The 13,622-nt window shown below is 34.2% G+C and overlaps 1 long non-coding RNA gene across 1 annotated transcript; it reads left to right on the top strand.

Moving 5' to 3' along the window:
- Positions 1–682: 682 nt before the first annotated feature.
- On the top strand, positions 683–3,229 carry LOC110279254 (uncharacterized). Its single transcript, XR_008007314.1, has 2 exons — positions 683–808; positions 2,876–3,229. It is a non-coding gene; the product is annotated as an uncharacterized LOC110279254 (long non-coding RNA).
- Positions 3,230–13,622: the final 10,393 nt, after the last annotated feature.

Genomic DNA, 13,622 nt, shown 5'->3' with positions numbered 1-13,622 from the left:
AGCTGAGGGTGTCGCCACCACCAAACCCGGGCCGAAGATGCTTCCACTGCACGCGAGAGGAAGAAGAGCGATGAGGCAGAACGCATCCTCGCCGGAGCTCTTGAGCGCCGCCGTTGTTCGTGCCTCCTCCCGCCGCCAAAATCTGCTCCCACTTCTGGGTTCAGGAATCTGACCCGAACGCCACTGCCACCATTCGAGCTCGCTGCTGCTGATGATGGTAAGCCCAAACCGCCGCCAGCAAAAGGGGGTTCAGGCCGCCGCAGGTGGCGCTGCCGGAGAAGGGAGCTGCATCTCTGTGATTCCGACCGCCAGGAGTGGTTTTGTGACGTTAGGGACCACCGCCGGAGCTTCTGCCTACTGCTGCCGTCGCCGGAAAAGGTTGCCGGTAAGGGTTTTAATTGTGGTTTCTGTCCTTTTTGAATTCCGGGAATACTATAGTCGCCGCGTGTTGGTTTCAGATGTCGTGATCGGAATTTGTCGTCGCAGCCGCTTGCGGTGGCTGTCGGGCTGCTGCCGAGCCGGCCCGAAGACCGCCGCTGTTTCGGTTCAACCGTTCCTCCTTCAGTTCGGTAAGCGTTTCGATTTGAAAGCCCTTTAGCTACTATTATGTTATTTTACGCTGAGGTTTGTGGTGTTAATTACTATACGATTGAGTTTCGGTTGTTGTCTGTTGCGATTAGAGTTGTTGAGACTGTTGCGAAAGTGGCTTGGAACCGAGGTTTTAGCTGCCGTGATTTTGATTGTTGATCTCGGGTCGAGGCAGAAAGGATTATGTGACGCGTTTGGGTTATGGAATTGGCGTTTTGAGGTAGGGGCGCTTTCCAAAAACTATGTTTTGTATATTGGAATTATTACATATGGATACCAATGTGAGATATTATGTATTTGGTGATTGTATCTGCCTTATGTATTATTTGATTGACTCGAATGATTATGGATTGTTGGTTTGGCTGAATTGTTGTGCGGATTTGTGAAATATAATATTTTGAAGTTGATTCTTTAAAGATTTGAAATTTGAGTTTAAACCGTTGAGGATTGGTTTGAATTGAGTCAATTATTTCAATGATGTGAAAAGTCAAATGCACTTTTGAATTCAGCCTGGTTTATTTTAATTGATTTGGTTTTGGACAAATGATTTGTTATTGAACCGTTTCTTTAAAGCTTTGGAAATGAGTTATATCGATTGATATTGAGTTAATTTTGAAATGGTATCCTTGAGATACGCCACTGAGGCGATTGTTGGATTTGGCTTGCTTTAAATTGATTTCTGGTTTTGAGCTGTTGAAAAGGAATGGAAATGGTTTAGTTGGGACCCGAACCGGGTGGCAAAAGTCCAAGTTTTAGGGGAGGTGCTGCCGAAATTTCTACGAAATCCTAGCCTTGTTTGAAAAGTTATTTGAAAAGGGTTGGATTTGAGAAGTTGTATTATTTGATTTATTAAGAGAATATTGGTGTTTTCAAGCTTAAATTATTTAGTGAACTTTATGCCTTGAGTTTGACTTATTTAGAAATGAACTATTTTAACCGTTTGAATCACTGAAGGAAAGAATAATGCTCTAGTATTGATTTCAATATAAAAAGGAGCTTTTAGTGATTTCAAAGGAATCTAGACTTTTGATTGAGTAATTAAGTTTGAGGCATTTTGGAAGAATTGAAAAAAAAGGGGTTCCAAAAAGAAACCTGAAAGTGGTTTGATTCAAATGAACCGGTTCCGTTTTAAATGAGTTGATTTTTTGGGAACTTACTTTGAGTAAAAGTGGCTTATGAGTCTGAGATGATTTGAGAAACGAGATTTCTAAAGCCAAGGCTGAAAAGAGTTGAAACTTGATTTCAAAGTGAAATGAATAGAGAAAATGATTTATGGCTTAAATGCCGATTTCATGAATTTGATGATTTTGAATGTGGAAGTGCTGTTTTGTTGTGAGCCAGAAATGGCTTTGAATGATATGAATATTGGCTGGTTCTGGATTGAACCGTGAGCCGGAATGGCTGTGTGTGATTATTAATATTGGTTGGTTCTGGATTGGACCGTGAGCCGGATGGCTGAGATGGATGTTGATCCATGATTGAGAATGAAAGCATTTATGCTGAGATACTGATAAGTTGTGATGTTTGCACTTCCACTATCTGAGATACGAGTTTCCCTGGGTAGTAGCAGTGGCTAGCCACTACGTGCTCCAGGTTGAGACTTGATACTCTATTGACCCTATGTCGTAAGTGTGGCCGGGCACTGTGAAAGTCCCGGATGAGCTCGCCCCTGAAATATTCACCAGTGAGGGTGATGGATATGGATCATGTTTATGATCAAGTTTATGATGAGTATAACTCGAGTTGGGGATGCGCGACAGAGGGACAGTCCAATGGTTAGCTACCAGGACTTGTCGGGTTGGCTCTATAACCGACAGATGATATCATCAGCCACTAGGGACAGGTATGCATCATATGCATCTATGTGACATTGTTTGGGTATGCATATTGTACTTGGTTTGCCTATGTGATTAACTGCTAATTGTTCTACTTGCAATAACTGTTTGTTTGTGTTTGCATCTTCCTACTTGTGTTTGCATCTGGAATTCTGTTGGATCGTGGTGGATTGGTTGTGGTTGGATTGTTTGGGCCTAGGGCCGTGGTTGAATGAGATGGACCGATGGTTGATTTCGATTTTGCGGTTCTGGTTTGGAATAAGATATGAAAGGTTATTTTCGTTCAGTATAGATAAACCTTTTTGAAATGCTTTGATGTTTTGAGAATTGAATAGTTCCTCTTTTAGAAAAGATTTCTGACTTCACTTTTATTGTAAACTGTTGTTTTTGAAAAGAGGCATAAGATGGTTATTAATCACTGGTACGGTTTATCTTCATGTATCCTATTACAGTAATTCCCAAAAACCCTCTACTGAGAACCCTTTCGAGGATGATGTTCTCACCCCCTACATTTTTCCCCTTTCAGGATTTGGGCGCAGAAGTTATGAAGAGTTTAATTATTTGTTATTGAGATGCTCTGTATTGCTTTAGATTATTATTTTTGTACCCTCGCCCTTATCTTGATATATTCTGCGAGAGGGATAGGAATTGTACTGGATAATGTTTGTAATATTATTTATATATATGTATGTATATATATATGGATGTACTCTTTATGAGTTTCTGTAAGTTGTATGGTATGTATGGACGTACGTTGTATGGCGAAAGTATTTTTGGGAATGGTATTGCGGTTTAAAGTTTTTAAACAGGCTCATATTTTAGTATTAAATAGTATAAGTGTCGTCGTAATGTCCGAGCTATCAGAGTTGCGCAGCCGGAAGCGTGAGCTTTGGTAGTTACGGTGTTACAACTGGGCACTATATAAATTTCTGGGAATGTTACCCCCATTGAGCAATATTGATTATTTGAGAAAAAGTTATGCATAGACTCTTGGGGATGCACGTCGGGGGACAGTCTAAGGACAATTCAGACTTGTCGTGTTGGCTGGATAACCGACAGATGAGCCTCATCAGCCATAGGACAAGCATGCATCATATGCATTTGTATGCTTTGCTTGGGTTTGAACTTGTTTTGGTTTGCCTAACTGCTAAACTGTTCTTAACTACTACTTGAACTATTTGCTGTAACTGCTACCTACCTGTGCTTTCCTTGTCTGTCTTGCCAATGTTTGTCCTGGCGTGCTACATTTGAGAATAAATTTTGGTGCTGAATTAATGATTGTGTTGTTTGATTGCGTGCTTGGTTTTTGATTGAGATTTTCTTATAAGAAAGGAAAGGTTTCAGATTTCTGAAAGATTAAACATTGTTTCTTTGAAAAAGTTTTGAACGATTACCTATTGGTTTTTAAAAGATTCATAAGGCAATGATAATCACTGAACTTGAAAAAAATTTTCTTATTAAATATCTTCTTATGACAACTTTGAAACTCCGTGGTGAGACCGTGTGGTTAGGTTCTCACCCCCTACAGCTTTACCTTTTCAGGAACCGGATGAAGAAGCATTAAGGAGAGTTATACTGTGTTTGGTTTACTTATTATTGTATTAATTAGATTATTTTCTTCCCTCGTCTTTGTTATTACAAGTTTGTAAGAGGGATAGGAGTTGTATGTTTTATATGTATATTATATTATAAGATATTATGTAAGTAGTTTTGTATATAGATCTATGCCTGCTTGTTTTTTTTTTAAGAAAAAGTATTTATTTTCGGTTTTCAAAAAAATCAGCGATACGGTGTCGAGTCACAGGCTCCTATTTTACTATCTAGTATGTAAAGTAGTCGTAATGCTTCTTTCTATCAGAATGGCGCAGCCGGAAGCGTGACATTCTGATAGTGAAGGTGTTACAATAAATATACACAAATATGTTGTGAATGATTTTGTGATTTTGAAAAAAAAAATACTTTAGATTGACAAATAAATAATTATATTACGTGTACATAAAAAAATAACTATCAGTCAATCACTAAGTATAAATACATATTTTGGCATTTCATAAAATAATTTCACTATACCATTTGTAAATACTCTATTTATTCGTCTATATTGTATGTTTGATTATTTTACCATGACAAGTTTGATTATTTTGGTGGCTAATTATTTAATTAAAAAATATGTTAAATAATATGTATAAATATATAGTGACTGATTTGATAAATAATTTTTAATGCATGCAAGCTTCTTTTAGTGGGACGACATGGACCGGCCTCTAAATATATAAAAATATCATGTGCTTATGTATATAACTTTTAAGTTAGAGTGTTTTTTAAAGAACTTAAAAATAAATTTTTTAAAGTTGACTTGTGTTTATAAAAAAAAACTGATGAAAACACAAATGAAATATGCGATTCATGTAAATTTGACCACTTAATTTGGTTGGATTTAATTACCAAAATAATTTATTCATATAACATGAGTGAATAAAATAATAAATTAATTAATAGAACATTTTAACAAGAAAGAAAATAAGATCAATAGAATGTAATAATATAAATATTGGTAATATTAAAAAGATAATAATTTAAAGTTATTCTATTTAACTTAATACCTATATTTTTATACATCTAACATAGATAATTATACATTTATTACATCTAATATTACTCTATTATTTTAACATATGAAAAAAATATAAAATAAGATAACTTTGCAAAATAAAAAATATTTTTGTACAAATTTACAATGAAGGAATGGAATTTAATGTAAAAGAAGAAATTAATTTTTAATTTTCAATTTGTTAATTTTTTACAATAAACTTTATAAAAGTCGTTGCACCATTAATGAAAAAAAAAATCTTCTTGTTTAATGAATTTTGACTTAAAAATTAATTCTAAATTTCTGTTTATTGTCCTTCCATATTTGCCATGAATTATGACCACTTCTTTTTCCACAAAACCATTATAAATAGGATGATTGAAAAAATTTAACACATCATATAGTTTGTTAATCTTATGTATTCTCTAAATGGTTTTAGGGTTAATGGCTCTTTTATCTTGTCCATACCATGTCAAAATTCATTGTTTAGTTTTAATGATTTTTCAACATCATATAGAGAGGTGATAATAACGACCATGACAAAATCAAATCAAATCAATAAAGTACCAAAACTTTCGTTGTTATACTTGAACAGGTAATGAAGTCATCTATTTAATTCTAAAGAATTTAACATTACATATGTATTTTCTTTTAATTTGTTAGCTATACGCAACAAGTAGTATCACAAATAATTTCTTGTTACTCTCATGAAAAACTAAAATAAGAGGAGCCATATACATGATTCATACTTTACTTTTGAATTAAATTTTGCTATAAGGGTGAACAACTTACATATAATTACTGGTATATCAATATTTCCTAATTATTCCATTCACTGGCACACTTTTGTATTCTAATTCTTCTCAAAATAAATTTTGTAATTATTGATGTTGTTTAATAATTGAATTAAATTTTCAAGCACAATTAATATAAAAAAACCATACAAGTGCATTTCATTATGGATCCCGCTAGGGAAACAATGGACTATTTGTACAATGTGTACAATGAGTTATTGAGTTACAAAATGAACATCCTTCATACTATCTAGAATAACCATCCGAGTACTAGGGATAATAAACATCTTCCCAAAAGATTAAATTGATTTTGGGGTTCACCAAGGATCAAACTCTTGACCTTTCAAATCTAGCGCTCTAATAACATATCATGATACCACTCATCCCAAAAGTTTCAGCCGATGGAAAAAAGTAACACTAATGGTTATATCTCTAATACTCCATAAACCTCCATTGTACACATTGTACAAATATTCTATTGGCTCCTCATACTTTCCCATATATATTTTCATATCAACAAAATAACTATTTTTCTCACTTATTTCATAAATGGTAATTAATACTTAAAAAATATGATTAGATAATTATCTAAAATATTTTATAATATTAATGTATTAAAATTAAATTAGGTGTAATTTGTATTATATATTCTAATTAAAAGACAATAGCAGGTTTGTGCAATTTGGCGCAGACCAAGAATGTCAATGTGGTGCTACATATGTACGGCCTAAGTTCCTTCATTAAATTGCAAGGTATATATGATTATCATTTAATGCTAACCTTATTTTATTTGTTTGATTCCATTTTATTTAAACTTTATTTTATTTTATTTTTTTGTATGAAAAGGACGTAATATATGATGGGTCGATCAATGGAGAATCTGGATCAAAGTTTGAAGATTTTGAGATAATGGTGATACTATTTTGTCTCAAGATCCTAAAAGTGATTCATGCACCATGATGATTTGATGAAAGATAAAAGCATATATGTTCAATTCTTAAGGATTGCAGGCAAAGATTGTGTTGCAAAATCCCTTATGGAATTAATAAAATAAAATGTTTGTTAGTCTTTCCTTTGTTTAGTGTATTACCAATATCTCAAGCTATAAATAAAAGTCAAGTCATATAGATACATTCTTGTAATATGTAATAAAGTTGTAATAATATAAGAGGAGAATAAAACATCAGTCCAAAAAATTTTAAGTTATTTTATTTAATATTTATTAATTATTGTTAGAACAATTATATAATTAATAAATATATAATCAAAGATGTTATATATATAATCATGAATGTTATTTATATAAGATAATTTTATATATTATCTCCCTGACATTACTTTAATTGTTATTCTCTTTATGCCTACAACAAGTATAAGAATGATACAAAAAATAAAATAAAAAATTGTAATTATATGAAAACTTATATTAAGGGACTCAACGCCTTAATTAATTAATTAATTATTAATTGATCAAAACAATGTTTCAAAATATAGGATTATTTTCCTAAATGTCTACTACTGTATTTTTTTTCTCCTTGAATACTGTATACAGAATTGAAGATCACTTTTTTCTCCTTTTTCAAAATAATTTTAACCATTATATTCTTTTATTTGAAATTTTATAGGTGTCTTTGAAATACTTACTAGATAAACACAGTGGGTTAATTTATGGGTTACAAATAATATATGTTTTAAATTGACTTAAATAATTAGAAAATAATAATAGGGGGAGAACATTTTAGTAGAAAGAAAAAAGAACTAACTTGTATTAGCTCAACTACAAATTAAAATAAAAATAAGAAAAAACACCTAACATTTCCTTTAAATATTTATGCCAGCACATATAGTATTTAGAGAAAAACAAAATATCTAAGGCGAAAAAATTGAAAAAGTGAAAAAATAGAGTTTAATAATTATTGAATTTATAATTCTCATAATAAATGAGTCTTATTACAATTTTAATTCAAGAATAATTAAAATCTCAATTTTCCACAACAATTGCTTGTATCTATTTTCAATAACAATGATAAAACTGACAGATAGAATTAGTTGATGTTAATGTTAGTGTTAAATTGAATTGGTACAGAATAAATTTGTGTTGTAGTTAATTAGTTTGTGATTAGTTTGTGATTAGTTTTCAACTGGCACTCTCCTGCTATAAGTAGTTAGAGCTAAGCACCAATGAATCTAATTTTGACTCACTTTACCAAAACTCAATTCATAACCAACTTTTTCATTCTGCTTTCACTCTTTAGACTCTTTTCTCTTATTTCTTCTCTTACTTGAGCTTGATACCTTACATGGTATCAGAGTTAGTCTCTATTCAATTCAATGATAGACAACAATCAGTGAGCTGAAAACTTAGTGAATCAGTCAAACACAACTGCAAATTTTACTTCTTTCCCAATTTTTATGAAATTTGATGATGATAACTTCTTACAGTGAAAAGAATAGGCAAAATCAATTATTAAAGGCCACAATTTGCTTTATCACATCACAGGAAAGAAAATTCCATTAAGGCTTGATGGATGGAAAAAGTAACACCAGAATTTGCTGTTTGAAAGAGACATGATGCGTTGCTCAAATCTTGGCTTATTATTTCAATGACCAAGCCTTTTCTTACTCGAATGATAGGGTACATCTATTCATATGAAGTTTGGAAAAAGGTTAAAAGATCATTTCTCTTCATAAATTAGAGCAAAGATAATATAGTTGAAAAACAAATTGAGTAGTATTAAAATAGAAAATTCAACAAATGAGTATGTGTTAGTTCTAAAAGGAACAATTGATACTTTAGTCTCAGTAGGAGATCAATGCGTGAAAGTGATCATATTAATACCATTTTGAATGAGTTAACTGAAGAATATAGATTAGTAATCACCTCAGAAGTGACAAGCCAGTGAATATTTCAGTTGGAAAATTAGAGGCTTTACTATTGACTTCTAAAAATCTGTTGGAGAGGTTCAGAAAATCAAAATCATTCATACAGAAAAATTTGGCACAAAGTGCACCAGGTTGTTCTCAAAACTACAACACAATAGTTGGTTTTAGAGATGGCTTTAAAAAAGACTATAGGAGTAGAGGTAGCAAAAATTTCTATAATGAGAATAGACAATTTGTTGAAAACAATTCTAGGTTTGGAATTCAATTTTTTAATAGTTCTAAATATGACTCAAGGTTTGATGGTACTAAAGGGTAAAAAATGCTTAACAATGATGATGGCTTAAGCTTTGGTGGTACTAAAGGATCAAAGATGTTTAACAATAAAAGACAACAGCGCACTAGAATGTTCAATAGTGATAGACCTGTTTGTCAAATGTGTGATAAACTTGAGCATACTGTCAAACTATGTTGGTATAGGTACGAAAGAGTAGAGAGTTCCAAGACTCAATATGAAGGTTCAAACTCACAAATTCTGCAAGGTTCACAAGCAAATTTGAGCAATGTACATGTTGACTACACTTGTAATACTGCAAAATCAGAGTTGGTATCCAAATGGGTGCTATGTAAGACCCTGAATTTTTAAAAATTAAATAATAAGTTATTTAAAATTTATTATGTTTACTTATGATTTTATTTTCAGAAATTTATTTTTACCAAAAATAATTAAATCAAGGTTTTAAAACTTTGCGTTTAAAATTAACTGGGATTTATATAAATTCCATGATAATTGGATATTTTCTTATTTAAAATTTAAAGTCTTAGTAATTGAAAAATAATTGAAAATAATGAAGATTTGTTAATTTAATTTAAATATTAGGATTTTGAATTTAATTTCATGAATAAAAGAAAATTAATTTAATTATATCTAATTTTAAATTAGAATACTTATTTAAAATTAATTTGTAAGTTGATAAGTAAATAGTATTCTCAAAAGTAATTATATTAAACTATATTAGTTTTTCAATTATTACATTGCTCCTATTTTTATTAGAAATTATCAATCTATTCTCACTCTTTTTTTCCAAATTAAAACCCTAACCCTAACTATACACAAACACACACTCACCTCACCCACTCCCTCGCACACCTACCACCACACCCATTTTTCACTCACCCTTACCATACACGGAAAGATAGAAAGGAAGAGAGAAGAGGGAGAGCTCAAGGGAGGAGAAGAAAAGAAGGGAGGAGCTTGCAGCCTCGTCGCTGTCGCGTCACTGCCCAGCCGCTGTCCAACTTGCCGCCTCTATCGGGAGCCAGAACCGACATAGACATGTGTCCGAGAAGGATAATGAGTGCGAGAGAAAAGGAGACACGGAAGGAGGAGCCGCCGCCATCGTCCATGGAGCCGTCGTCGTGCGTCACCGTCGAGCCATGTCCCATTGCTACCATTCGTCGATTGTCATCACCGCTGGCTTTGTAACCGAGCTTCCATGGCGCCACTGTTGAGCTTTGAAGAGAGAGAAAGAGTTCGTAGAGAGAAAGAGCACGCGATAGAGGAAAGGGAGAAAAGGGTCCTTTGTCATTGATTCTTGAGCATCTTTACTTGTTTTTAGTTATTATTTTTTGAATAAAGGTAGTGATCTCTTATTTTCATTAAGATTTCATGCTTTTAATCAATGTCTTTGGGAATATCTTTTTCTTTGAACAAAATTAGTGATTTCCTTATTTTAGTTGAGATTTTTGGTACTTTAATCAATGCTTTTTGGAGTTATTTTGTGCTTTGATTATTATAGAAAATTTGTAAAAGATGTCAGGCATGAATAAAGGAGGATATGAACAATCAAAGAGGCCTTTGGATAAACAAAGAAGGTGGCAAAAGTTGGAAACCAACCAAAGAAAATATTTGCAACCCTAACCTTTTCTTACTCCAACAATGTTAACTAGATCTACAAAGCTCCAAATGCGGTAATTCTATTGTCATTAGATAGCTGACATCTAGATCTTTCCAACAATATATAATAGTTCATAGTGAACAATGAATTGAAGGGTAAAATCACCAGTCTTTGCTACGGGAAGAAAGTTGAGCATAGTACCAACCATCACCCTGACCTCTTCACCTTTGAAAGCACATAACTTGAGATATAGAAGTCCAAATGACATGCTCTTAGTAGCATTGAAAGTCTAACATCTAGAGCTTTCCAACGATATATAATAGTCAATGGTGGATATTTATTTGGGTAACAAACAATGAGCATCTTTCAGATCATAAAACTCACAATGAAACATGCCCAAACCTTCATCTAAGCCATAATTCTCAATCAAGCAAAGCCACAAAGGACCCATTGTAACACCCTACCATACAGAGTATTATGCTTAAGTCATAATTCAGAGATGGCAAGGTATTACGACCTCTAAAATAAAAAAAATTAGTACGTATAGTAGTATGAATGATTGATTATAACTAGGAGCCTTTGTAGAAAAAGGGGGAAAACAAAAAACTGCAACTCAAAAGCGTAACACTCTGATCGATAATGTAACGAACAAGGATAAACCAACGCGAGATTATATATATACAAAAGAGTGTCAAAGACAGGAATATCAAGACTCAAAATCCGGCTACGAAGATAACCGGTCCGAGTATAGCAATGTATACATATGATAAAATAAGGAAAACCCCGAAGGAAACCCAAAGGGACACAAATACAAAAACCTATTCTCCAAAATCTCCCATAAGAGGAGTCATCACAGTTTGTATTATTTAATGGAGATAAAAGTATCTAAGCAAAACACATAACCCAAAAACATAGTCCCGAGAACAAAGGATCTTCGCAAATCTAGAAGTCTCCAGCATGCCTCAGCGGGAAACCTCACGTCCTGCATCTGAAAACCACAAAATCCGCATGGGTGAGAACCAGAGGTCCCCAGCATGGTAACAACTTCCACATATATAATACATAATAGTAGAGGAAAGCCGAAGGCAATCCTAGAACTTCCTCTAGATAATATCAAAGCTTATAAACAAGCTAAACCTTAAAAGAGCATATGACTAAAGATTCTTCAGTCTAACTAATACTTCCCTTTCTAATTCCTTCAAACCTCCTAACCACCAGCAAGAGTATAATGTAGCAAACACAGTTATATCAAACAAGGAATATACAATTCGGAACAAATAAGGCATTTAGACAATTAGCAAGTAATATGCAGGCAAATAGGCAATCTCAAACAATTCATATAGTATGCATATGATGAATGCATGTCCCTAGTGGCTGATGATATCATCTGTCGGTTATAGAGCCAACCCGACAAGTCCTGGTAGCTAACCATTGAACTGTCCCTCTGTCACGCATCCCCAACTCGAGTTATACTCATCATAAACTTGATCATAATCATGATCCATATCCATCACCTTCACTGGTGAATATTTACGGGGGCGAGCTCATCCGGGTCTTTCACAGTGCCCGGTCACACTTATGACATAGGGTCAAAAGAGCTTCGAGTCTCAACCTGGAGCACGTGGTGGCTAGCCACTGCTTCCTCCCAGGGAAACTCTCATCTCCAACAGTGGAAGTGCAACTTTCACAATTCATTCAACAGCATATATGCATTTATACATAGCCATAATCATGGCTCCGCTGTAACACGGCAATAATCTAGCCATCCGGCTCATGGTTAAATCCATAACCAGCCAATTCATAAACAATTATGGCCCTTCGGCCAATGGCATAACAAGCACTTCCACCACCATCCTCCACTTCTCACATAATCATCAATGATGCTCAATGATTATTCATTTTTCCCTTGCTTCACTCGCAAGTTACCACATCCACTAGCTCCTTTTCTCATAGCTAGGCATATCATAATGATTTAAGACATAAATGGTGAGATCGGAGGCTTAGAAGTATGAAACTTGGCTTTCAAATCTCAAAAATCAACTTTGGGATGAAAACAGGGCCACGCGTACGCGCACTCCACGCGCACGCGCGGATGGCCACAAAAACTCATCGACGCGTATGCGTCATGCACGATAACGCGTGGATTGAAGAATACCCAAGCGACGCGCACGCGTCAGCCACGCGTACGCGTGGGTTCTCTCGTGCCCCAGGCACAAAGTTGGCACAGTTCTGGCACAACTCTCTGGCAAAATGGCTGGGCATTGGGTGCAGCACATCGGCGCGCCCGCGCACATCACACACACGCGTGGATGGCGCTTTCTAGAAGAACGGCGCGTACTCACCATGTGCGCTTACGCGCGGGGGGTTACTCTGCTAAAATTTTTTCTAAGTTAAAAGCTGCAAAATTCACAGATTCAACCCCCAATCTTCCGACGGACATAACTTCCTCATTTTAAATCGTTTTTCACCCGTTCTTCGAATGGCATGGACATCCCGGATCCAATTTCATTTCTAAATAGATTTGGCACAAAAAAGAGATCCGTAGTCCATGTTATGTCCCATGAAAGTATGCCCAAAAACCATGTTTTTCATAAAAATCACAAAGTGCCATTTTCAAAACAAGCCATTTTCAACTCTTTTCAAAACCAATCAAAACATGCCAATTTCATCCCTTTTCTTTGAAATCAATCAATATATATCAAATTCAACATCAAGCCTCCTCAACTCACACATTGACACATTACCACAATTTACAAAATCACTATCCCATCATTCTAGCCCACTTCACCCAAGTGGCTCAAACCCAAACACATTGACATATCATATACTCTTCCTCATGCCAATTTTCAACAACACCAATTTCAATTAACCATCATTATACATAATCAATATCATATTCACCATCAACATGGTTCAACCCACAATTCAACCATAACCAATCATTAAGCATATATCACAACATGCATATTTCTCATACATCATACCATCAAGGCATCAATAATCATCATCACATATATGACCACATCATATATATCAA

The sequence above is a fragment of the Arachis duranensis genome, chromosome 3, assembly GCF_000817695.3.
Source record: "Arachis duranensis cultivar V14167 chromosome 3, aradu.V14167.gnm2.J7QH, whole genome shotgun sequence".
In the NCBI taxonomy this organism is placed as follows: Eukaryota; Viridiplantae; Streptophyta; class Magnoliopsida; order Fabales; family Fabaceae; genus Arachis; species Arachis duranensis.
This window is presented reverse-complemented; position numbering and strand designations above follow the sequence as displayed.